This window comes from Candoia aspera, chromosome 2 (assembly GCF_035149785.1).
Source record: "Candoia aspera isolate rCanAsp1 chromosome 2, rCanAsp1.hap2, whole genome shotgun sequence".
Classification (NCBI taxonomy): Eukaryota; Metazoa; Chordata; class Lepidosauria; order Squamata; family Boidae; genus Candoia; species Candoia aspera.
This window is the reverse complement of record NC_086154.1, coordinates 221,810,701-221,838,425: the sequence shown is the minus strand read 5'-3', so window position 1 is coordinate 221,838,425 and position 27,725 is coordinate 221,810,701.

Here is a 27,725-nt window from a genome sequence, read left to right as displayed (position 1 = left end):
CTTTTAGAGCTAAGCTAGTATCCACAAACATGCAACATTCCAAAGCATAAAGAAAGAACAAATGGCACCAAAGCTCACAGACAGTTATGGAATTTGGAATGAAGAATAAAAAGGACATGGTAATTCAGAGGCTATTCTTCACATGGGCAGGACAAAGGGCTCAATTATTTGAGTTTGGGAAATAAAAGAAAACCTCAGGGATATGCCTTAAAATTTGACTGAAAAATAAAATCTAAATATGAGCATTGCAAAAGCCATGTGTAGTGGCAACGTGGAAGACCATTGTATTTTGAGGAGTTTAAGTGAGATATTTTGATTTTCTCCTTCGCACCCGGAAGCTTAGAGTTTGAGTCATAGTAATGTTTAGCTGGCTTTTTAAAAAAAACTTCTGTTTGAAAGCGGGGGAGAGGAGAAAACCCCAAGATTGTTTATGTTAGCACTAGTTTATCTGCATAGCTTCCCAGGCTCTTGGATCATGTCATAAAGAGGTGCCTCAGACCCTGGGAACTGTCCAGTCAAGGTTGGATCCTGCAGTCACAAGGTTGTAGGGCCAGACTTTGATAAAAACCTTAGGATTGCCTTTTGAGTTTGGGAGCTTCAGCACAGACCTGAGCACTGGGTGCTGTGGAAATTGAGCCACCCTGGGCTATCTCCACTGTCCTTATTAAGGTGTTCCTGACAGCCTATAGGAGATTGGGTATCATCTTGCTTGGTATGTTATGATTTTTCTTTATGTTATGCTTTTTATGTTTCTGTTTAATCTGTTTAAACTGTTTTTGTTAAATATGCTTGCTTAAGTTAATACTACACTTAAAATCACTTTACTCACCGGTGTGCTTATTGTCTCTGGATCTAAAAGAACCAATTATCTGGGCACCTGATCACTACCGGAACACTTGGCGGAACACCATGCTATAGTAGATAGATCAGTACATTGCCCTAAAAATGTTATGTTATATAACACATAATGAGAGATACTATATAACATATATAAAAAGTTGAAAAAACATGTAAAATGCATGCTATCTATCATCTGTTACAATGAGTTGATGCTTTACCTAGTTACTCTCTCATAAAAGCAGGGACATTTCAAATATTTTTTGTGCTTAAGCATTGGACCGACCGATTTACAGGCAGTCTGAGCGATGTGAGTTGAGTGTTAGTTGACTCGACAATGATGTGGGCATCAAGTTGCCATATGCTGGGGGCAGCTCCCTTTAATATAATCACTGGAAAAGGCATGTTATAATACAAACTTTTGAAGCCATTTGGGATACCTTTGTTCCTGGCTGCTTTTGGCTTTACTGCCTTTTTGAGAAGAAAAAGTATTTCTTCTTCAAAGATGCCCAAAATAGGAAAATGCCAATAGAAATACAAGAAGGCAGTCCATTTGTGCAGAGAGCACCAACAGTCCTATATGCTATGCAATACTTACAGGCTCTCAAGATACAAATCAGGCTGACAGAAACAAGGTAATTCAACAGTGGTGGCCTAAAGACACCAGTCTTTTTCAGTTATCCAGAATCATGAAAGTATTATTTTATCCTCCTCACACATCCCAAAATATCCAAATTTATGGTTAAAAAAAAACCCTATCAGATTCATTCATAGTTACATCTGATGTCTTGGCTGTGGTAGGCAACTAATCATTTTGGTAAGAGATGCTTAGCCTTTAAGTTAAGGAGCAGCACTCTGGTTCTTCCTAAAAAGTTAAGGAGGGCTGGATGTAATTAGTAATTGGATGAAAGACAACCAGAAAATCCCAGGTTGATGGGGAAATTGAAAAAGTATTCCAGAAGAAATTAATAGCGAATCACTTTCATTCTGCTGCTAAAAAACTACATTTATGCCAGGAGCTGACCCCAAGACATGAAGTCTTTACCTTTGCCTTTTTTACTTATTCTGTTTTCTCTTTTAATGCTACCCTTGAACTGAAAGGTTTCCTTAAAATTAATACCAATTAAATCTATGAAGTATGAGTTTGCAAAAGAAACTGATTCATGGTTTTATGATGAAAAGGCCAAAGTGTTAAAATAAACTGGTGTATTTATAAAGTGTTTACTGGTCAGTTACAATTTTATCAATCATCTTTATTAGATATTAGATAAAATACTTTTTAGGACCATTCAGAAAAATTGCAAAATAATCTGCAAGCTTCATATTTTAATGGATTTGTAATGATAAGAATGATGAAGGAAGTAGAAGACCAGAAAGGTTACAAAGGGAAGTGCCAACATCTGCTCTCCTTGTAAATATGTATAAATGAGAAAGGATGAAAGCAAAATAAAATCCTAGTTTACTTGTACTTTTGGTCTGGGTTACATCAAACAAAAGTAATTAAAGGGAGGTGAGCTGAATAGGCATAGCGGGAAAGCCTCAGCATGCATGTTGTGTCAGATATGTAGAAAATACATTTTCATAATTTGGATGGAACTTTACTTTCAGGACGCATGAGATTGATGGGGTGGAATCATGACTGCAGAAGGAACCATACAATACAAAGTTATACCTGAAAACTGCTGAATGGTAGGAGGCAGGGGCACTTCAGTTTCCAAGGAGTGCAGATTACATTTCTGTAGTGAAGTGATGGAGATACCTTTTAATCTGCCTGTGCTTGTTCATAAACAAGTATGAATATTGTATGCTAAGCCAGTCATGTTCACCAATCAATTTTCTTGATTGGTCAGATAATGGAAAGAAATGGCAACTTTCTGCATTGATGCTGTCTCTTGTGAAAGTGGCCCTAATTATGTGGAAAGCTTGTAATTTATATGTTGTAACCTGTGCCAATAGTTACCGAGATGTATTTTCCCCCTCAGCTGCAGCAGTTACCAGAAATAACTAAAATGCAGCTGATAGAGGCAGTACTGTTTGCAGTTCTGTAAGAACCTACTGTAATTCTTTCTCCTTTTTTGCTGGGACATAAAAATAATTTTTAACCCTTAAATTTAATGAAAAACCTTTCTAATCTCATTCTTATATCCCATGTGATTCTAGTTGCCATTAAGCAACATGGGAATGGATTTATTTATTTACAATCAGATCATAACAATGTTTTGTTAGTATAGTTTCACTTCACTGGAAAATGTAATGCCATACCTGACTAGCAATATTTGATCCACCTCCACAGTGTAGCTAACAATATTGCACACTCTTCCAATACTTTATGAGTCTGTTTTCCCCCAACGATTTTCATTTTGATATTACTGTACACCAGAAAAATCAATGGAACATATTGCTTCACTCAGATGATCAATGGATGTGCTGCTATATATTAGTTCCAGTTATAGTTTATTCACATGTTTGGTAAAATTTTACCATTCATTAAAGTCTCAAAAAGAGTGGGCAATTCCTTTTAAAGATGCACTTAGAGATATAGCAAAACACTAGCTACTTGATGGGACATAAATCAACCACTCTTCATCAGCATTCAGTTTCACCCATTTTTTTCAGACAAGATGTGCTTTGATAAATGGTAATTCCTGTCCCTAAGCCAACACATTGATGTTGAAAAATCACCATTATTTGGGTCAATTGGATTTGCAGTTTAAAAAATAAAATAAATGCTTTGTTTTTCTAAATAAAAGATTCCCTCTGGTAGCTATTCATTTAAAGATGGGGTGGAATAAAATAATCAAGAAACAAGTGGAAGAATTATTATAACAATGTCGCGTCGCGCGACCAGTCCTTCGCCCTTCGGTCTATGGGATTCCCTGGGGGGGAATGAGCCAACGATTCCCTCGCAAGGGTGAGGTCGAAAAAACAACGGTAGGTACAGGATTCTTTTGTGGTGAGAGACGCCACATCTCAGGAGGTTGCTGGTACTGCCTCCTGGTGCCACGCCCCCACCTCCTTTTATTCAGCAGTTCTATCAGGGCGGGGGAGTGAGTACAAAGAGAATAGGGAAATACAAGTCATGCCCTTATAAGGGAATATACAGCATTCTGAGGCTACGTGAGAGACATGCAATCTAGCTGTGCAGTAATGGAGTCAGGTTCGTCACATTTCCACCTTTTTTATTTAATTTTGTCCTCCCCCCAGAGGGTCTGAGTCGGGGAGCCAGGGACTCTTCAGTCCAAGGAGACCCATCCCAGCGTCCTCTCTCGGGGGGTAGTGTGACTGGGGGTCCTTGTCCATTTCCGATTCACTATCAGAGGACCATCCCAAGAGTGGTGTTTTCTCCATACCTACAGCAGTGACCAGGTGTTGAACAGCAAGCTTTGTCTCGGATACCTCTGAGTCCAATGTATGAAGTCTCTGCTTTAAGAAGCGGAGAACGCGACCCAGCACACAGGGGCCTATGGTGCATACGAGAATCAATAACAGGAGGGGCCCCAACAGAGTGGACAACAGTGTGGTTAGCCATGGAGAAATGCTAAACATATTTTGATACCATGACATGGATTGTTGGCGCTCCAATTCCCTTGTTTTTAAACGGGAATTGAGCTCTTTCATAGAGTCCAATACTACTCCTGAGTTGTCGGCATAAAAACAGCAGTCTTCCTTTAGAGCAACACACAGTCCCCCTTGTTTGAGGAACAGAAGGTCGAGACCCCTACGATTTTGCAAAACCACTTCGGATAGAGAGGTAAGGGAATCTTGTAGCGCCACAATAGATTGTTCGATGGCGCGAAGGTCAGTGTCAATGATAGCACTAAGGTGACGCAGGTTCTGATCATTGACAACAAGGGCTGACACACCGGTGGCGGCTCCGGCCGCACCTAAGCCCAGTAGGACTGATAAAGTTACAGCAGTCACTACTTCGCGCTTAGCCTTGAGGGGGTAATGAGGGGGCTCTAAAATGGAGATAAGTTCGTCAGGGGAATAGATAGAGATTTTGGGGAGTAGGAGCACCTGAATACAAAAGGCGTTAGTTCGTAACAAAGTATCACCATATACACATGCGGTGAGGCCAGAAGAACATGCCCAAACAGAGTTGTTCCCAGGGATAAAGTATTGCCCTGTCAATCGGGCAGAGATATTACCAGAGGTAGTGTAGAGTACACCGTAGCCACCATGGCCGGTGTAACCGTTGATGTTCAAGCGATTTTTTGGAAGATAGAGGGCACAGTGATCATGAGAAGAATTAAGGCAATATTGAGTATAGTTAGCAGGAACACGGCCAAGGCAGCAGCCCTGCCCTATTATAGAGGTGATAGTCAACGTGGTGTTTTGCCAGCGGCAGGAGGAGGCTGAGGTAGAGTTTCGGATAGGGTCAGGAGAACCGACTGCTTCATAGAATGGTGGAGAGGAAGACAAACAAAGCCAACATCGAGATGTGTTAGAAGCGGTGTGAACAAGGGAAAAGGAGGAGTTAAGAAGAGAGACAAGGGGGTTTTTTTGTTTGGTGAGGGGTTTAAGAAAGGTGGAGTGAATGTCGTCGGCATTGGGCCCAACAGGTGGGGACTGAGGGAGAGTGACCTGTCGTTGAATGTAGAATATGTTGCCATAATGAAACCCGGGCCATCCGGCATATATACGACCTCCCCATTTTACATTGAGTCCCAGGCATTCCCCTGAGCTTTTCCTGCAGCAGTGAATTGTACAATAACCGGATTACATTTATTCCAACCCTGATTGGTCGCGGTGCACTCAATGTCCTCTCTCAACCGAGTGAGAGTGATGTAATCAGTCTTATACGGAGGGGTCCAGTAGATGTGGCCGGTGGAAACGCAGGACCAAGACTTGCAAAAGTAATCTGCTAAGCCTCCGCAGTCGTGCACGTGGTCAGGGCGGGTGTCATGTCCTGGGCACACATACAGGGGATACCTTTTAACGATGGAGTGGCTGGGCGGGGTGCCGTCCAGCCTCCTGTAGGCTGTCACTCCTAAAAGCATTTCTGAAAAGTCAAAATACAGGTTAGGGAAACAAGATACAATTGGGCTATAACAAGAGGAGGTATTCAGGATCTGACCCAAGGCATCGCAGATTGTCCAGGTGATACTGTAAGGGCGATGCGATCCCTGGGCGTCAGATGCCAGCAGGCGTCGTCCCTGCCAACGGGCGGGCTCAGGAAGGGAGAGTTGAAACAAGGTGAGCGTAAGGCGAGATGAGGTGGCGAACCCCTTAAGTAATTTTGTTATTTCACAGTGATATTGTCCTAGATCGGTCAACTGTACGTTGGTGATAGCAAGGGTAGTTTGGCGAAAGTGATAAGTGATGGAGTAGGAATCGCCATCTTGGAGAAGAGTGTTGTTGCGAAACCAGCGCCAGAAGGTGCCTTTTCTTTTGATGGGAGAGCGTTGAAGACATTCCATGGCGTTGGATGCTGAGCTGCGGCCGACGGTGGCAGGGTAGCGTAAACGATGGGTTCGAATGAGAGAGGTTGTTTTAGGGTTCGTTGTGAGGGGAGCAGAGATGGAAGAGAGATAACAGAGAAGGAGGGTCAAGGAGGTGCTTGTCAGGAGGCTGCCCATGATATGGCCGGATACAGCGAGCAGGAACCCAGAGCACTCGATCAGGAAGTTGCACAGCAGCGTAGCCTTTTCCCCAGGTGACGAGGTGCGCAGGGCCTTTCCACTCAGGGCTGGGCAGTTGCCTAAAATAAACAAGGGGACGGGAAGAGGGAACTACTGGCTTAGAAAAGTGTCGAGATGCAGCCGTAGCAGGGGGGGTACCGGTAAGATTAAGGAAATTCAAGGTAAACAAGGTGAGATTAAGGATATTTTGTAACATCGGGAGGCTTGGGGGGCCTAAGGCCTTTTTCCCCGTTTGCCGATCAAGGGCATTCTTTAGGGTCTGGTTAGCCCTTTCCACAATAGCCTGACCTTGGCTGTTGAATGGTATACCGAATCTGTGGGTAATGGACCACTTACGGCAAAACTCAGCAAAGGGAGTGCTGACGTAAGCAGGGCCATTGTCAGTTTTCAAAGTTTTGGGACATCCCGATGTGACGAAAGTGCGAATACAATGATTGATTACGTTTTTCGTGGCTTCTCCTCTTTGCAAAGTTGCCAGGATAAATCCCGAATAAGTATCCACAGATACATGGATATACTTCCAAGGTGCAAAAGAGGGATAATGAGTGACATCCATCTGCCATGTGTCACAAGCTTGGATACCCCTGGGATTAACTCCCTCAGGGATGCACTTTGCCTGTAAACTGCAGGTTGGACATTGTTGAAGAATGGCGGTAGCTTCTTGATATGTAATGCCAAATTGGCGCACCAATGCTTTTTTATTTTGGTGGAAATAAGCATGGCTGTCCCCTGCTAAAAGCTGCGGAGGAAGAGGGGAAGAGGCCATAATTTTGCAAGCCTCATCTGCCATGTGGTTGCCTTCGGACAGGAAACCGGGTAGCTGTTGGTGGCTTCTAATATGCGCTACAAATAAAGGGGATGTTCTGTCCTTCAGGAGAGTTTGAAGCTGCAAAAAAAGCGTCATGAGAGAGGGGGGGGTAACAGGGGAAATATATGCATCAAACATGGCCACAGCCATTTGAGTGACATACATACTATCTAATATAACATTCAAAGGCTGTTCTGGGAAAAGAGACAAGGCTAACAGAAAAGCGGCTAACTCAGCCTGTTGGGCAGATGCTTGTGGGGCTGTTAGGCGTTTTTGCCATTTGCGATTATTTTGCCATATGCAAGCCCCTATGGTTTTGGAGCCGTCTGTAAAAACAGTGAGGGCTTCCTTGAGTGGCTGCTGAACGAACGGCGAGGTTAGTGTGAAGGGTACTGTTCGCAACAGTTGCAATCGAGGATCAGGGGGAAGATGGCATGACACCTGGCCACACCAGTCCTCCAAGGCATCCTGCAGTGCAGTGGAGTTTTGTAGGAGGGGTTCCCATTGAGTAACCTTAAGGGGAATGTACAGGGTGGAAACATCCAGTCCCATTAGGGCTCTAATCCTCTTCCGGCCTTTCTCAACAAGAGAGGCCATTTGTGCTGCTCTGGTGATGATGGATGTCTTAGGTGTGTGTGGCAAGTGTAGCCATTCTAAAATATGTAGGTGTTTGTTATCAGACGTTTGGACAATGATGGCAGTTAATAATTGATGTGTTGAAAGAATGGCAAGAGAGGGTGGTTTGTCAGTGAGCGCACGGTCCACCCATTGGGTCGTAAGGACGGCATTGACCTGTTGTAGGGCATGCAATTGTTGTTCTGTAAGGTACACCTTGTCAGCTGGGTTTGTCAAACCCACTAACGCTTGGAATAAAGGTGATAACATGGGTGTAGTTAAAGCGAGGTATGCGCGGGCCCAGTTAATGACCCCCAGACATTGTTGTAATTGGACCAAGGTGGTCGGCTGGGGAAGCGTGAGCATAGGTAGAAGTGGGGCAGCCGTGGAGGCTAAAACTTTGTGGCCTAGATATTGCATTGGATAACGAGACTGGACCTTTTCTGGTGCAACGTGCAACCCTGCCGTTGCTAGGGTGGCTAAAAGAATAGGAAAAGTTTTTTGAACTGTCCCTTTCGGGCCCTCAGCAGCGACTAAAATGTCATCCATATAATGATACACAAGAAAATGCGGAAATTGGGATCTATAGGGTTGCAATGCTTTATCGACAAAAAATTGGCACATTGTGGGTGAGTTCAACATGCCTTGTGGGAGGACCTTCCACTGGTACCGAGCAGTAGGCTTTGAATTGTTAAGTTCCGGTACCGTAAATGCGAAAATAATTCTGTCCTTTTGTGCCAAAGGTATGGAAAAAAAACAATCCTTGAGGTCTATTACAATAAGGTCGTGTCCTTCCGGAATCAAGTTGGGGTTGGGAAGTCCACACTGCAGAGGTCCCATGGGCTGAAGGATGGTGTTGATAGCCCTAAGATCCTGTAGGAGGCGCCATTTGCCAGACTTCTTTTTGATGACAAATACCGGAGTATTGTATGGGCTGGTGGAGGTTTCGATATGGCCTTCAATTAACTGCTGTTGGACCAAGATATGTAAGGCGTCCAGTTTCTCTTTGGTGAGTGGCCATTGATCAACCCATACCGGCACAGAGGTTTTGAGAGAGAGAGAGAGAGACCCTAAAGGGTCCTGTAAAGCCATTAGGGAAGTTGAATAAAAGCGTGGAACTGTGAAAGCAAGTCACGGCCCCATAGGTTACAGTGCAAAGGCAAGATATAAGGCTTTAGATAAGCTGTAATATGAGAATGAGCAGTCACAGCAGAAAGCCAATGAGAGCTGACCTTAGCGGCCTGTGCTCCGCCTACTCCTTGCACCGAGGAGGCTTCGGCGATAGGCCAGGAGGAGGGCCATTCAGCGGAACGAATGACAGAGACGTCGGCGCCGGTGTCAATCAAGCCTTCGAAAGAGCGACCATTTAGTGTGACAAGGAGGGTGGGTTTAGAGGTTTGGACTGGTTGCTGCAAGGCAAACAATGATGGCATATCAGGAGAAGGGAGAAGTATGAGCGTGGCGACAATTGTTCCTTTATCTAAGGAAAAGCACCTATCTCCCACTCCTGCCAGAGCAATTTGTGTCAAATCTGACGAGTCATACAAATAGGGAGCAGCAACCATTCCCTCAAGCGTGAGCGAGGAGTTGGGAATAAGCAAAGCAGGGGTAAGAGGAGGGAGGGGTTTATGCAGCGTGACAACAAGAGGAAGGGAAAGGACAGCCCCCGGATCGTCATACAAAAGATCCTCTGCCAACTCCACAGGGAAGCTGGTGATGGGTAATTCAGCCTTTGGGGCGGGGTTAGCTGACAACCCCCGATCTAGTTTTCCGAAGGCTGGTGAGGGGAGGAGTTGTTGCGACATTGCGAGGCCCAATGATAGCCTTTGCGGCACCTGGGACAAGGAGTTTTAGGTTTGGAGGGGGGGGGCGGCCCCCTTTGAGTGGAAGGGGGCGCCCCACCTCCCCCGGGTGCACGGCATTGGTTCTTAAAGTGGCCCGGCTTCCCACAATTGAAGCAATTTCCATGACGAGTGATTGCGAGGGCTTCCGGGGAATGGAGCTGAGGGGAGGGGTTAGTAGAAGGTAGCGAGGTGGTAATGGCGGCAGCGAGAGCGCTCACCTTATGAGAGGTGGTACCAACGATTCTGCAGAGTTGCAGGAAGTCTGCAAGCTTTACACCCGGTTGATTGACTGCGGGTTGCAGAATGGTCTGGCAGTCATGATTAGCGTTAGAGAAAGCAAGTTTCATTAGCAGCTCTTGTTTAGCTGTGGCATTATCAATTTGTCGGTCTAAAGCAATCTGAAGGCGACTTATGAAGGAAGCATATGGTTCATTTGGTTCTTGCATTATTTTCAAAAACGTTTGGGTGGATTGAGAGTCGGAATCATCCACTCTTTTGAGAGCATTCATGGCGCACATGTGAATAATAGCAAAACAACGACGGGGGGAGTTCTGTTGCTGGACTAAGGTTGCGAATTGTCCCTTTCCTAATAATTGATTTGCGGTCACCCCTGCGGGAAGACCTCTTCTAATTTCTACTTCCACCCCTTTGTCGTATTCAGATTGCCACACAACGTATTGCGCCGGGGTCATAAGCATAGAAAAAAGCATTTTCCAATCATACAATAACATAACAGTGTTAGCAGTAACTAAAGAGTCTAAAACTCCTCTAGTAAAAGGAGAGTGCAAGCCGTAGGTGGTTACAGCATCTTTGATTTGTTTCAAAACCTTAAGTTCAATATTGTTATACAAATTTCCTCCCGCCGCCCCTAGGCCTATGGTCATGGGAAAGGCAGAGGGACTCTCCATTTCCAATGAGAGGGGGGAGGAGAGGAGTTCAGTGATGGCGCCTCCTAGGGGGTGGTGTTGAGGGGAGTCGGGGGTTGGAGCTGAAGGGGGAGGAGGAACGGCTGGGTATGGAGGGGGTGGTGGTGAGGCAGCATCGAGATGGGCGGCAAGAGGGGGTGGGGTTTTTGGGCCGGGAGGAGAAGGGCAAGTTTCCGGGGAAGTCGGGGGAGGGTAAAGAGTGTTGATGGCCGCCATAACAGCCTTCCAGGCAGTCAGAATAGGCACGGGTGCTCGTGGGGTATCATGAAAATATTTTCCTATCCTTTCCCAAGTGGATGCTTTGAGCGACCCCTCTGAAGGATAGACAGGGCAGTGTCTCTCCATGTACAGTAGGAGTTGAGTCACCGAATTTTTTGAAATGGGAAAGATGGTCGTACCGTTAGCCTTTTGACAAGAGTTAGCCTTCTTCACTAAATCATAAAGTTCGTCCCTATGAACTGACGAAACTTTGGAGAGTGGGGAGCCCATTACTTACGATTGCAGAGCCTTTGCCAGGTGCGTAGTAACGAGAGTGAAGGCAGTGCACCTCTAGACAGAGATCACACTGTGAGACCGAAGGGATCCCGGACGAGCCCCCAGTTGTCGCGTCGCGCGACCAGTCCTTCGCCCTTCGGTCTATGGGATTCCCTGGGGGGGAATGAGCCAACGATTCCCTCGCAAGGGTGAGGTCGAAAAAACAACGGTAGGTACAGGATTCTTTTGTGGTGAGAGACGCCACATCTCAGGAGGTTGCTGGTACTGCCTCCTGGTGCCACGCCCCCACCTCCTTTTATTCAGCAGTTCTATCAGGGCGGGGGAGTGAGTACAAAGAGAATAGGGAAATACAAGTCATGCCCTTATAAGGGAATATACAGCATTCTGAGGCTACGTGAGAGACATGCAATCTAGCTGTGCAGTAATGGAGTCAGGTTCGTCACATAACAATGGTGTCCAGTTAAAGAAAAAACATGATAAGGAACACTTACTTATCATTTCCAGCTTGTGATGAACATTAACAGTGAGTAAATTATTTTTATACCAGTGAAGCACACTGTTATCATACTGTGCCATTACTTAGAAATAGAAAAATTGTGTCACTAACAGTATACAGCCTGTAATGGTTATCCACAGTAACTAAGAGTGCAAGATTGAAAACACACACTCTTTTAAACTGTCTTTGCAATCATTCAGTTCTATCTCAAGGTCACCTCGCCCACAATGTTGATTGATGGATGAGGAAGGCCTCCTGGCCACATGGTTGGCTTCAGCAGTATTCATCAGATATAACAGATCCAGTTTTAGAAGGTTGAAGTCTGAAGAGGTCCTAGAAGAGGCTTGCCTTAAGAGTGGCTACATACATACATACATACATTCATTTATTCATTTATTAAATAAATTTATTCACCGCCCATCTCTCCCCTATGGGGGGACTCTGGGTGGCTTACAATAAAACAAGATTAAAATATAAAACCATTACAATTACAAAATACAATAAAAATACATGTAATAAAATCTACATGGCAAAGAGATCTTAATCAGTCTTTCAGTGTGGTAGGTCCTTCCGAATCACTTCATGGTGCTAGCCATTCCCAGGTGTAATTATTCGCCCTCCCATTCCAAGTCTGCCTACAAAACCAGGTCTTTAATCTTTTGCAGAAGTCCAGGAGCGAGGGGGCTTGTCTCACCCCTGGGGGAAGGATGCTCCAAAGGGCAGGAGCAACAGCAGAGAAGGCACACTTCCGAGACCCCACTAGATGGAATTCTTTTATAGACGGGAGCCGTAACATGCCCTCCCTGCATGACTGGATGGGGCGGGTCAATGTAATAGGGATGAGATGGTCCCTCAGATATCCTGGTCCCATGCCATGTAGGGCTTTAAAGGTGATAACCAACACCTTGAATTGGACCCGGAAGCAGACTGGGACCCAGTGGAGCTCATGCAACAAAGGTGTTATGTGTGCAAATCTTGGAGCACCCAAGATTGTCCACAGGGCCACATTCTGGACCAGCTGAGGCTTCTGGATATTCTTCAAGGGTAGCCCCATGTAGAGCAGGAAGCAATTATAACAGTGCTTTCCCACTTTCCTTTTTGGGGGGGGGCTGGTGTTTTATTTCTCAAGACTTTTATCACTTTAGCTTGCACATCCCAGACACCTGTTACAGCTAATTAATTGGTTTTTTTATAATTAGATGAATGGAATGTCCTGTGATGGAATGTGTCTTTGAAGAGGGAAGTGATGTGATAGGCTTCAGTAATGCTGGTGGTTCTCAGGGAGGGAGCACATTTCAAGGAGGGGAGAAAGATAAAATGCAGTCCAGAGATGGAAAGTGGGAAGACTAAGAGGTTCAGAATAGCTCTACCCTAGAGTCTTCCCAGGTTAGTTCCCCTTAGGTTAGGTAGAGTAGCTTTAGTCTGGCAAGATTCTGTCTATACGGTGTGAGCAAATAGAGAACTGAAGTTTGGCTGAATTGATTCTTCGCCATTCTTGGGTTGGGCCTGACAGTCCAAATAGAACTGCTATTTACAAAGTTATGACTAATAGTGCTAAATGGGCTATTGGCCTTCCAAATCTAGATACTACCTGCACATGTCTTTAAAATACAACAAAACAGAATACCTTTATAGAAGAGTTAAGGCATCCTGCAAAGCTTGTCCAGGATCCTCTCACACCCAGCAGCTGATATGAAGTTTATTGATTAATTGATGGGACTTAGACACCAGAGTCAATTGGAATCAGATGGTGTCCATGTCAAATAAATAAACATGGTTATATCCATTCATAACAGGATATAAATAGAAACAGTTTACTTAAAAATAGTATTATTATTTGTATAGAGCCTGTCATGCCAGAAAAAAGTTTTCAACTTCATATCACTGCATGGCCTGGGTTAAGCTTCTTTCCCTGATACAGCTATGGGAGTAATGAATCATTTTATACCAAAATGAAGCAACAGTTCCTGTCATATAAAAATAGTAGACATCTATCTAGGCAAAGAGCCATAAAATTTCAAGCAACAGGTGTGATGACTAAGACAGAGACAGAAGTGGAAAGGTTCAGGTCTTCACTTGACCCAATTTACTTCACAAAGTTGATTTTGAGAGAATAAAATGAGAATTCCTTTAGGCTCCTAAAAGAAAGGATGATATAAATGTAATTACAATAAATTAAACATCCAAAATTGTGATTTAGAGATAATTTCAAAGAGTAGCATCCATCCAATGTTTTAAAAACCTGTGTACTGTGTACTGGATCTGGCATGAGTCTGCTTTAAAGCTGCTAATGATGATACAAATAAAAAAATGTTGCAGGCCTACAGTTATAGGTTATATGCTGAACTGAAATTAAAATATGAAATAAATACATGAAAATAATAAAAGGAAAAAAATATACATTTATTTAATAGGTATTCTGAAATGTATCCTAGACTCTGTATAGTATACAGATAAGTGCCATAAAATATAGGTAATTTGTTATATGCTGAAATTTTCGTTTTTATCTGTGTTTGATTACAGCAATGTGATGTGATCTCTGATTTCTCATTAAGGGCTATAATTGCTGAATGACAAACCTCTTTGGCATTTTTCCTTTTCTTTGATCTCTTGCATTGTGTATACAAGGAACTATGATGACCTCTATGCAAAATCCATGTAATAACTACATAATGATAATGCGTGTACAAAAAGCATGTATTCCGAGAACTAGCTTTAAGTGAGTTCCAGACAGTTCACTCTATGTTGCAGATGCACAAACGGAACTACTTCAGTGAAAATTAGATGAAAACAGGAATGTATTCTAATTTTCTGTGAAAAGTAGTGTTGTGCACTGCTTGGAAGGAACAGTTCACTTTGATGAACTTTTCATCAAAGTAGTTCTATGAAGCAAAAGTATGAACTGAATCACATTCTACCCCAATATCCCCTGCTTTGCAGCAGTGGAGCTTAAAACCAAACAAAGTGATTTCTGCTCAAGTGCAGCATTTATCCAGAATGATGCCCCTGGTTGAGGTGGAGTGATTAGAGTGTTCAGCTAACACTTGGGCAACCCAAGAGCAAATCTCTACTCCATCATAAAACTCACTGTATGACTTTGAACCAGTTAAAATCTCTCAACCTAATCTAATAGAGATGTTATAAAGATGAAGTTAAAAGCATCTAATATGCTTCCTTGATCTCCTGGAAGAAAAACTATCAGGGCAGCCAAACTTCATTCATGGCTTCATGATTATGGACAGTATGGTGAACGCATAAGACATCAGATGCACATACAATTTGCCACATCAACTATATAAGTGCTTCTGATCTTGCTGGATGACCTTGTTCTAGAGAGTCAAATCCATGATCATCCCAGCTGACACTGAGGTTGCTTTCAATGCTTTTATGGATAAGTGCCATAAAATCATTGGTTATTTCCACTAAAATATAAAAGGGAGTGAACACTTACCATTTCCACATTTGATCTCTGAGGATGTCTAATCTGATGGAATCCCACTTGCCTGATTTTCAAATGACTGAACAACAGAAGGCAATTTTACCACATGACTTCTCAATGCACAGAATTGGATACTATGTTTAAGGTGCTGGTTTTGCACCTGATCTGATCTTCATAATTAACCTCTTCAGTGCAGAAACAGCCATACTGGGCTAAGTTCTGTCCTTGGGTGTTTTCTCTTAGAAATGATCCTGGATGAACTCCCAAAAGAAGTTTGGCTCTAAAGACAACCAAATCTTGGCAACTCAATTCACATTTAAGTCACATACCAGTTGAAAACCTGGGAAATTGAACAAGTATTTGTACTTGCAAGTCTGTGTGCCCCAAGTATGAAGACTCTATTGTCCATGGTGACACACTTCCTCAGAGGAGAGAACCCATGGTTGCAGGAGTGACCCAAATGGAAGAGACAAGTTTATATCAAGGAAGCTTGCCATTCTAGTGGGAGCTTCAAGTCTCCCCAGCAGGAGCAACCAGGCCCGTTTTTGGCACGATGTTCTCCTTGGTGGACCCAAGCATCCCAAACTCATTTTAGGACAGTGTGCTTGGCACATTGCAGTGGAAAAGAGCAATATTATCTGTTAGCTCACCCAGTTGCACAGAATGCTGTTCTGCCCTACCTGAGTTAACCAGGAGAAAGCAAGACAAAGAATTATCTGCAATTTTGGACTTTAGACTTTCTGACTTGACACTGAGGAGGACTGAGAGCTAACCCCCTTATCTAGCTCACCAGACTGCTGGCAGAAATCTGTTCACCATTCAGATATAACCAATGGTGAGCAGTTAGTGGTGACCTTAAGACATCACTTGATAAAAACAATTAAAGGTTTTGGTGAATTATTTGCATATAAAACTAGCACACATACCCCCTAAAAAGAATAACAAGACATTTAACTCAAGAAGGAGAGGATTCTGTGCAGAAAAAATCAGGTTGCCAGATAACAAAAAATTCAGTGAAATATTTGGGACTGCACCTGACAGGTGGTAATAAAGATAAATTATAATAAATTATGGAGAGAAATTTTAAAAAGATCTTGAAAGGTAGAGAATTTAAAACTTTTCTGGTTAGTATTAATAGCAACTGTTAATCAACTGTTAATGAATACATTACCTTATATATATATATATATATATATATATATTAATTTCAAATGGCACAATTTTCAATTCCAGAAAAAACTTTGCAAGATGGGTGAAGAACCATCAAAAGATTTATACGGAGCAGGAAAAAAAAAGACAGAATAAAATTTAAAACCTTACAAGACTCAAAAGATAGAAGTGGACTTGCTGTTCCAAATTTTAAATTATATTACCATGCAAGTTGCTTGTCAGGAACAAGAGAATGGATAAAATCACCAAATAATAGAATGTCAGTATTAAAAGGAGCTAGTCTAGCCAATGGACTTCATAGGTATTTGTGTATAAGTAAAACAAAAGAAGACAAAAATCTGAAAGGACATATTATAAGACAAAGTTTGATAAAAACATGAAACTCCTTAAAACTAGCAATAAGTCCAGTAATTTCATCCCCAGCCTCACCTTCAAAGGCTTTCTATTTTGGAGATAACTACAGCAAGAAAAGTATAATTACATGTTGGGAATGAGGACGGGACAGCTTTCAAAATGTAAAGTATTCATCTTCAAAGTCACTTTGAAAGTTCTGCAATCAAGAGGATAAAGGAAACTGCACAGAGTACACACATCTGAACTGAACTGGGCAAAAACAAAGTTTTCTCAAAAAGTTCTCTATGTTGGATTGGTCTGCTGGCTGAATGTTGGCTTTTTAGAGTTTCCAAGTACATTTTTAAAGACTAGCCATATTATATTTTCTGTACTCTGTATATTCTTTTGTGTCCTGTTTGTTATGGAGACTCAGTGATTTAAAAATGCAATGACTCCATGCTGGTTTATTCGGATTGGTTTGAGCTTCAGTGTGCATGCACTCTGCTCATGCTCTTGTTGAGGTTGGGAATGGATTTGCTGCAACAAGTGGTTGGCCTGTTTACCGCTAGAGACTTGCTCTGTTTGTCTGGCACTTCTAGTGTAAAAAAGAACAGCTCTTTTTCTTCCTTTTTATAGCTGGACAAATGGTCTTCATAATTCATGATTGTTCTTTTTTATCTGTGCTGAGGAATTAGGGTGGAATTGCAGGCTGGGAGGACTTGGCTTTGTATTTACTGGTGAAGCCTTGACAGACTAGGGCAGCACCTAGTGTGTGTGTCTGTGTGGGTTGTGTGTGTATGTGTGTTTAGTAATGCTCTCATTCCAACAAGAGTTAAACAGCAGCTGTGAGCACATTGCCTTTTTTTGGCAGTCAACCAGCCTCTGCCAAGCTGCCAAAACCCCCACAACAGACATACAACACATTATATCTGTTGCTTGAACATGCTAACTGCTAAGTAGGTGAGATGGCAATCCATGCTGACTGACATCTGCACTACAACTTATATTAAAATAGAGGGGGGAAAGGGTGAATGAAAATAAATAAATAAATGGAACGTCAGTACATTTTTCTGGAATTTAGATCTTGTACTTTATTGAAAGGACTCATATTAGCACTTCCAGCAAGACCGGCCTGGTACATGCATAGGAAACAAATTGCTGCTTCCATAATTTTTGTGGCAATTCTTTCTTTTAAAGTTTTCAATATTGTTTATTATTTGTTAATAATTGTTATTTGGATGGGAGTGGTAGGCAGAGCAATATCCACAGCACACTGTAGCAATGCCAAAATAACAGCCGTAAACCATGAATGGTGAGTCCCCTCACAAATGCCTGGCATGGCATTTGTGTGATGGTGTCATCACACATATTTTGTCATTTCCCCCCATGTGCCCTTGTTACCAACCACCGTGGGTAGCTGGGTGTCCCACATTTAACTTCACCAATCCTGGGTGTAAAATGAAGTAATACAAGGCTCATGTTGAGTTCATGTTGTTTTTTATGCTCAGAGCAATCAAAACATCTTGAATTCTGCTCCAAGGAACACAGATCTCTTGAGCTGTTTTGTGTTTGTTCTATTGGAATGCATTTGGCTGAGAACATTCCAGTGAAATCCTCTGGATGAGCTGTTTTCTGAAGAACTAGAAGCAAAGTAAGCTTTCTATTTTGTGCACATCCTTAATTTTTACTGTGCTTTAGTCACTTAACTGGTTGTGTTATCTGTCTGCTAAGTATTCTATGAATTGGTCCCCATATGGTGAGAAATTTTCGGCAGGTCTGTATCTTCAGTTTTCCACTCCAGCAACTGGTTCTAGTTAATCATCAAAGCATTGTATCCTATCAGTGGATTGCATCCAGCATCTCATTACAACTGGCAGTGGAACCCAAGCCAACTGAAATAATTTTTGGCAAGTCAATTGGCCTTTAGAGTTCCTCATAAAATGTATGAATGACTGCCTACACAGACGGCATCCTTGGGAGAGAATTGGTTTCTGGAATCATGGTCTGAATTATCTAGATAAGGGACTTCTGGCATGAGATAAGCTGCATCTCAAAAACAGTTTTGTTTAAAACATGGCATGTTTGAGTAGGAGGGCTCTTAGATCAATAATGTGGGGATTAGAGATAAAATCCTTAGATAAAGATGTGCCCACTGTACAAATAAGTGGGGGTGTTGCTGTAATGGAGCCTATAAAATGCTAAATAAAAAAATTGGAAAGAACATTAGCTCTAATGTTCCTGGCCTCCATTGTCTATATACTAATGCTCAGAGTATGGGAAATAAGATGAGTCTGAACTAGTAATGGAAAGGCAAGTATGATTTAATAAGTATAATTAAAACAGGGGTGGGAAGGAGGTAATTAATCCTCGGGATGGTTAGCGCCCTAAAGAGGCCCCCATGAATTCATGAATTTAAATTAAGAACTTTTAATATCTCCACCTTGGATTTCATATTTTACATTTATATTTATATTTAAGAAGTACTGTTTTTATTGTATTTTAATCTGTATTTATTTCTTAGTTTTGTTGTAAACCGCCCAGAGTCGCTTTTCAAGTGAGGTGGGCAGGGACGAAATTCAAAATATAAATAAAATAAATATATAATGGAAATCTCATAGGATGAGTCCCATGATTGGATACAGCAGCTGAAGAACACACTTTGTTCAAAAATATCAGGAGTAAAAGAAAGGGAGAAGGAATTGCACCCTATGTTAAAACTATGTACTCCTATTCAGAAACTCAAATGAATAGAGCATCTGTAGAGAGCATCTTGGTCAAAATGAGCAGAGGAAGAAATAAAGCAATGTTACTGTTGGTGCCTACTGTAATTTGCCCAAGGAGATAACACTTTCCAAAAGCAAATGGTTGATCTTTCAAAGAGGTCTGAAATAGCAGTGATGCATGACTTTAATTATTCTTGCACCTTATGGGAGGCAAGTTGCTGGGCATGGTCCAGCCAGGAAATTCCTGACTTCCTACTGATAACTTTTTCCTTCAAAGGGTACAGAAAGGCACAAGAGGATTAGCTCTCCTTGCTTGGTACTAACCAACAGGAAAGATTAGTTGAGGAAATGAAAGCAGCTGGAACAGTTTTTGATTTTAACAGAAACTAAATGTGGACTTCAAAAAAGTGGATTTTAATGAAATCAGAATAATGTTAAATAGGATTTCTTGGTAGGAGAAGCTAATAGGAGGAAATAATTCAAGATGGTGTGAGTTCATAAAAAGAAGACACTAAAAGGACAATTCTAAGCAAATCGCAATGGCGGCGGAGTGATGTGAGGGAATGAATGATAGTAGAAGATACCAATGTGGCTATACAAAACTTTTAGTAAAGGGCACACATATGGAATGGAAAGAAAACCAGGTCATCAGAGAAGAGTACATCCAGATAGTGAGGAACCACAGAATATAGTGTCAGAATGAAGATGGCAAAATAACAGCAAAAAGGACTTATTTGGATATGTTTAAATTAGAAAGAAACAGAGAATCAGTATACTACACAATGAAGATGATAAAATGCCTCCGCCTCCTCATCATCATCATGGCAACACTACTCAGTGGCTACGTTGGTTCAGTCATCCTTAACAAGGAAATATATGTTTCACAAGGAAATTCAGAAGAGTAGGATAAAGAAGCAGGATTAAAAGTTAGCACTGATGGAATATCTATATACTGTATAGTATATAAAGTGTATATACTATACACTTTAAATCTTCAGAGCCAGATGAATTGCATTCTAGGGTATGGAAGGAACTGGCTGATGGTCTAACTGAACCTTCATACATTTTTATACATATTTATACAAATATATTTGTTGTTGTTTATTCGTTTAGTCGCTTCCGACTCTTCGTGACTTCATGGACCAGCCCACGCCAGAGCTTCCTGTCGGTTGTCAACACCCCCAGCTCCCCCAGGGACAAATCCATCCATCTTGCCCTTGGTCGGCCCCTCTTCCTTTTGCCTTCCACTCTCCCCAGCATCAGCATCTTCTCCAGGGTGTCCTGTCTTCTCATTATGTGGCCAAAGTATTTCAGTTTTGCCTTTAATATCATTCCCTCAAGTGAGCAGTCTGGCTTTATTTCCAGGAGGATGGACTGGTTTGATCTTCTTGCAGTCCAAGGCACTCTCAGAATATTCCTCCAACACCACAGTTCAAAAGGATCAATCTTCCTTCTCTCAGCCTTCCTTATGGTCCAGCTCTCGCAGCCATATGTTACTAGGGGGAACACCACTGCTTTCACTATGCGGACCTTTGTTGTCAGTGTGATGTCTCTGCTCTTAACTATTTTATTGAGATTTGTCATTGTTCTTCTCCCAAGGATTAAGCGGCTTCTGATTTCCTGACTGCAGTCAGCATCTGCAGTAATCTTCGCAACTAGAAATACAAAGTCTGTCACTGCTTCTACATTTTCTCCCTCTATTTGCCAGTTATCAATCAAGCTGGTTGCCATAATCTTGGTTTTTTTGAGGTTTAGCTGCAAGCCAGCTTTTGCACTTTCTTCTTTCACCTTCATCATAAGGCTCCTCAGTTCCTCTTCACTTTCAGCCATCAAAGTGGTATCATCTGCATATCTGAGATTGTTAATGTTTCTTCCAGCAATTTTAACTCCAGCCTTGGATTCCTCAAGCCCAGCATATTGCACGATGTGTTCTGCGTACAAGTTGAATAGGTAGGGTGAGAGTATACAGCCCTGCCGTACTCCTTTCCCAATCTTAAACCAGTCCGTTGTTCCGTGGTCTGTTCTTACTGTTGCTACTTGGTCGTTATACAGATTCTTCAGGAGGCATACAAGATGACTTGTTATCCCCATACCACTAAGAACTTGCCACAATTTGTTATGGTCCACACAGTCAAAGGCTTTAGAATAGTCAATAAAACAGAAATAGATGTTTTTCTGAAACTCCCTGGCTTTTTCCATTATCCATCGGATATTGGCAATTTGGTCCCTAGTTCCTCTGCCTTTTCTAAACCCAGCTTGTACATCTGGCAATTCTCGCTCCATGAATTGCTGAAGTCTACCTTGCAGGATCTTGAGCATTACCTTACTGGCATGTGAAATGAGTGCCACTGTTCGATAGTTTGAACATTCTTTAGTGTTTCCCTTTTTTGGTATGGGGATATAAGTTGATTTTTTCCAATCTGATGGCCATTCCTGTGTTTTCCAAATTTGCTGGCATATAGCATGCATTACCTTGACAGCATCATCTTGCAAGATTTTGAACAGTTCAGCTGGGATGCCGTCGTCTCCTGCTGCCTTGTTATTAGCAATGCTTAAGGCCCATTCAACCTCACTCTTCAGGATGTCTGGCTCTAGCTCACTGACCACACTGTCAAAGCTATCCCCGATATTGTTATCCTTCCTATACAGGTCTTCCGTATATTCTTGCCACCTTTTCTTGATCTCTTCTTCTTCTCTTAGGTCCTTGCCATCTTTGTTTTTGATCATACCTATTTTTGCCTGGAATTTACCTCCGATGTTTCTAATTTTCTGGAAGAGGTCTCTTGTCCTTCCTATTCTACTGTCTTCTTCCACTTCCGCGCATTGCTTGTTTAAAAATAATTCCTTATCTCTTCTGGCTAACCTCTGGGATTTTGCATTTAATTGGGCATATCTCCCCCTATCACTCTTGCCTTTTGCTTTCCTTCTTTCTTGGGCTACTTCTAGTGTCTCAGCAGACAGCCATTTTGCCTTCTTGGTTTTCTCTTTCTTTGGGATGTATTTTGTTGCCGCCTCTTGAACAATGTTGTGGACTTCTGTCCATAGTTCTTCCGGGACCCTATCTACTAAGTCCAGTCCCTGAAATCTATTCCTCACCTCTACTGCATATTGCTTAGGAATATTAGTGAGCTGATATCTAGCTGATCTGTGGGTCTTCCCTAATCTCTTGAGTCTGATCCTAAATTGTGCAAGAAGAAGTTCATGATCTGAACTACAGTCAGCTCCAGGTCTTGTTTTTACCGACTGTATAGATGTCCGCCACCTTTGGCTGAAAAGGATGTAGTCAATCTGGTTTCGGTGTTGTCCATCTGGGGAAGTCCATGTATAAAGCCGTCTCTTAGGTTGCTGGAAGAGAGTGTTTGTTATGCACATTGAGTTGTCTTGGCAAAATTCTATCAGCCTATGTCCTGCTTCGTTTTGTTCTCCCAGGCCATGCTTACCTGTAATTCCAGGTGTCATTTGACTGCCCACCTTAGCATTCCAGTCTCCCGTGATGAAAATAACATCTCTTTTAGGCGTGTTGTCCAGTAGGTGCTGCAGATCCTCATAGAACTGCTCTACTTCAGCTTCTTCAGCATCTGTAGTTGGGGCGTATATTTGGATCACTGTGATGTTAGATGGCTTGCCCTGAATTCGAATTGAGATCATTCTGTCGTTTTTTGGATTGTATCCAAGCACTGCTTTAGCCACTTTACTATTAATTATGAAGGCTACTCCATTTCTTCTGTGGTCCTCTTGTCCACAGTAGTAGATTTGGTGGTCATTTGATGTGATGTGGCCCATTCCAGTCCATTTCAGTTCACTGACGCCCAGAATGTCTATCTTTAATCTTGACATCTCACCAATAACCACATCCAATTTGCCCTGGCTCATAGATCTTACATTCCAGGTTCCAATGGTGTGTTGATCCTTAGAACATCGGATTCGCCATTCACCACCAGCACCGTCGGCCGCTAGCCGTCCTTTCAGCTTTGAGCTAGCTGCGTCATCACGTCTGGGGCTAGTTGAACTCATCCTCTGTTCCTTCCCAGTAGAATTTTGACCATCTTCTGACCTGGGGGTCTCATCTTCCGATGGTATACCGACATATCTCTGGTTGTACTGATCCATTTAGTTTTCACGGCAAGAATACTGGGGTGGGTTGCCATTACCTTCCCCAGGGATCGCATTTAGTCTGACCTGTCTGTCATGACCTTCCCGTCTTGGGTGGCCCTTCATGGTTTAGCTCATGGCATCATTGAGGTGCTCAAGCTCCAGCACCACAACAAGGTAACGATCCTTTGCTGAAGGGAAACCATTTAGTGATGTCTATTTATTTCCTGACTCAGTGATCTGAAATAACCATACCTTACCCTACTGTTAATGCTGATGGAAGCTAGGCTTATGCATCAGTGGGTAATAGGAATTTAGTGCTAGAAAGAGCTTAAGTGCTTGCTATTTTTCAAATGCTGTTATGGCAAATATGATGCAAGGAAGGAAAAGGATGCACTATAATTAATTTTAAACATGTTTCTCTTCCAACTCCCTCTGGGTGACAGTATCACTGACAGACATTAAGTTAGTTATGATGGTCACATTAATGGATTTATAAACTGTTATGATGTTCACCAGAGACTTAAGAGTACACTAACATTTAAAATCAGGGATGGAGAACCAGTGTCCCTCCAAATATTGCTAAATTACAATTCCCAGCATCATTTGCCATTAAACATGCTGGCTACGGTTCCTGGAAGTTTAGCAATATTTGAAGGGACAGAGATACCTCATCCCATTCACAGCATGTAATACAAGCATTTATAAGGATGAAACTAGAACAAACGAAATGAAAGGGTGCAGGACATTTGGCTGATTTTTTTTTAATCTAAAACTTAATGAACCAAGGGTTTATTTTTGGAACCTTTTTTACTAGGATGAAGAGTTGATAAAGGGTATATTCCTTCTTCTTATTCAATAGAAGTAAGTTACTGAGGCCAGGAGGTCCAGGAATGTGAAAATTCCAAACTTCCTCTTTTCCTTCTCACTTATCCTGTGAAATGAAAACCTGATTGAACAGCATGAAGACTTCACACCATTACTGGCATGTGTGTGAAGCTGCAAACATTTCACAACGTTTTAATTTCAGTTGTGTGAGACTTAGAACTGTTATTCCCCTTGTAATTTTTCAATGTAACACCTACAGTGTGTGTCCTTCTCATGCTCTTCTTTTATGAAAAAGAACAAAAAGATTCCTGCTTCTGTCGAGAATGTCATTTATTATTCTGCAGTATAACAAGCTATTGTTAATTTTTTAAATAAAAAAAAGGATCACATAGAAATCTTGATTTTGTCATCAGTGCTGTTTGAAGAGTGGCATGTGCTGAATTCAAAGTAGCATAAATCACATGGGGCAGTGTAGCATTATGTGGGCACAATAGGAGAAACAGGAATGTAAATATGAGATATGTCTGGCATTTTCAAGCCACAAATACTGTAATACTGATTTTTATAATATAGCACACAATGTTTTTTTAAAAAAAAACACTTAATAAGTGACCAGCTACTCAAGAAATATACGTTACGACAAGCATTTTATACTGAATGTTATTTTAAATTAATGTTTCTGATACGGCATTACAGTTCAAATTAAGAAAAAGGTGGCTATGGCCTCCATACAGATGGAGTTTTTAAAGGTTAATAAAAGAACTCCAAGCAGCTAATAGCAATCTTGCAGAGTAGAAGCATGAACCAAAAAAAGAACTTGCACATTAAGCTTAATTATGTTCAGAATTAAATTCAGTCTTCACACAGTAGTTAGATGAAGAAAAATAGAGATAGCTTACTTTTATTCAGTAGATCTGGATACAGGTAGTAGAATGCACTTAATCATCACTGGATGGTGAAAAAGGGGAGACTGCGTTCTGCAGCTCTTCCTGCTTGCATGTCTGGCCAAGAGATAATGGAGATTGTTAATCCCCAAGCCCAAGAAGGGGGAGGAAGTGGAAAACAGGTGACTCATGTGACATCCCACAAACACAATAGAGATGCATTTGCTAGAGAGACCCCCTTATGCTTATGAGACAATGCTGAATTGACCCCTGATAATTCGAACACATACGTCCTACAACAGCTCAAATATCAGTTCTGACTTTAACTTAGGGAGGCCATGTTGTACACCACTATAGAGAGAAAGGCCCCTCTATGTGAACAGAGAGCCAGTTTGGTGTAGTGGTTAAGGTATCAGGCTAGAAAGCAGATAACATTTTTTTTCCTCATTTGAGGAGCATTTGCTCCATTTATAATCCATAATTAGGCCAAACATTTAGAAAAGTCAATACCTATAGCACTTAATGCAAAATCCTTTTCAAATTCCTGTTGCACCTGTTGAGACTTTTGTGTAGTCTCATCTGTCACTGTCACATTCTCACTTTCTGCACAGAATTCAGTTGAAATCTCTGCTGCTTAAAAGTAAAAATCACTCCTTCCAATTTGTCCCATCAAAATGGAATCTTTTTCTGTTTAAGTCGTATCAGTCAGAAAGAAGTACTCTTTTCTCTTGTGCACTATTCTAATGGAATTCCTTTAAGCACAATTATATCTGTATTATTGATCTTCAGTCTAGTATTAAAATGCTGCTGTAGAACTTGGTCTTGATAAGGCTTCAACAATCTTTTCTCTGATATCTTCACCAAAATCCCCTGGAATCACTCTGAATCTCAAGCAGAATTCTTTCTCAATTCTAATGCCAAATTATATAAATCTTTTCCATCTATTTATAACTTCTCTCTTGCTTTCCAAAATTTTCATTTTATCATTAATTTTACATCTCCAGTCAATTGTCCTACAGATTCTTCAGTCTTAACTTCTTCTTTCATTTCCTCTGTTCTCTTTACAAGTCTTTCTTCCATTCTCTCTTCAAAAGGTGCCAAATTAGCAATAACTGATTCAGATACCTTCTTGCCCAATTCCTCAAACATTTTCTACAACATCTCTCGGGTAATCCCCCTTTCTGTAGGTTGCTCTAACGATCCTCTCCTCCCTTGTCCCACTTTTGCCACTTTTCTGGTGGTTGCCATTCTAATATTATAATCCCAAAGTAGAAGTGTCTCAATTACAAGGGAAAAAATGAAAGGCAGGCTTCCCCCCTTTTTTTCTGTTTTGCCTTTCTATGTCTTTAATACTTTAGTCTCATTTGACACTCCATAGTTATAGTCATACAGTCTGTCTCATATTACTTTATCTTCTTATTTTGTAAAATCCACCAACTGTCTGTGTTCTTTAATATTAAACAAACAACATTCCCACGAAAGTCTGGTCCATTTATCTATTTGGTACTAATATTTTCAAAAGCACTTTCGCCAAAAATTAATCTTTCAAAATTACTGTCTCTTTTATCCGTTTATACTTTCTTACATCAAATCCTTGTTAAGTTTTTTGCTAGTAGCTTAAAATCCTTTAAAACATTATTTCTTTCACTTTCTTTGATCCAGAAAGATGGTTGACTCAACAAATGGTTTTCCCTTATCCTGCCGAAGATCTCTCTTTAACTTTAAATTGATTATATCCGATAGTGATTAAGAAAGTGAGAGTTTTGCAAACCTTATGTCTATTACAGGCTGCACTGTGGTTGTGAGCACAACTGAAAACTACAAGTTGATCACAAAAACAATTCCTGCAGTCTCCTCATGAGCAGCAACTGTCTGGAGTGCAGGTGGGTGATCTCACGATCTTTCCTTGTCTGGAGAGACTCCACCAACCAGAATTCGCTGTCTGGCCACCAATCTCTGCCACAATGCCACCCCTGATCCTTCAGGGACATCTAGCTCACCAGTAACCCACAGCAGGAAGCCCTGGCATCAGGCTAAAAACCAGGAGACTATGAGTTTTAGTCCCCCCTTAGGCATGAAGCCAACTGGGTGACCTTGGGCCAGTCACTCTCTCTCAGCCTAGGAAGCAGGCAAACCACATTCAAAATCTTGCCAAGAAAACTGCAGGGACTTGCCCAGACAGTTGCCAAAGGCATAAAAAAAATGAACACATCTGAAGTTCAGGGTTGGACTATATTTTAGTCTGCCAGATGGCACATTCCTTTAGAGTAATCTGTTGAGGCTGCATAATGAAGCTGAAGCAAGAAGAAAGAAGGACACCCATTTTCCCTTCTCTTTTTGACTTCTCTCTCTCTCTCTCCTAATTAGTAAGTAGTGAAGACAAGGGAGATAATTCTTACTAGAGGCTTAAACTGATTTCTTGTGGAGGAGATTAAAAATGCCTTATCCTTTTATAGCTGAAGAATGTTCAGTCCAAGACCAGTTAAGAGAGACCCATAATAGAATCATTTGTTGGTGAAAAGCTCATCAAAAGTCGGTATTATCAACAGTTAACAGTTAAGCAGCAGACTGACAACACAGACCACCTGATCAC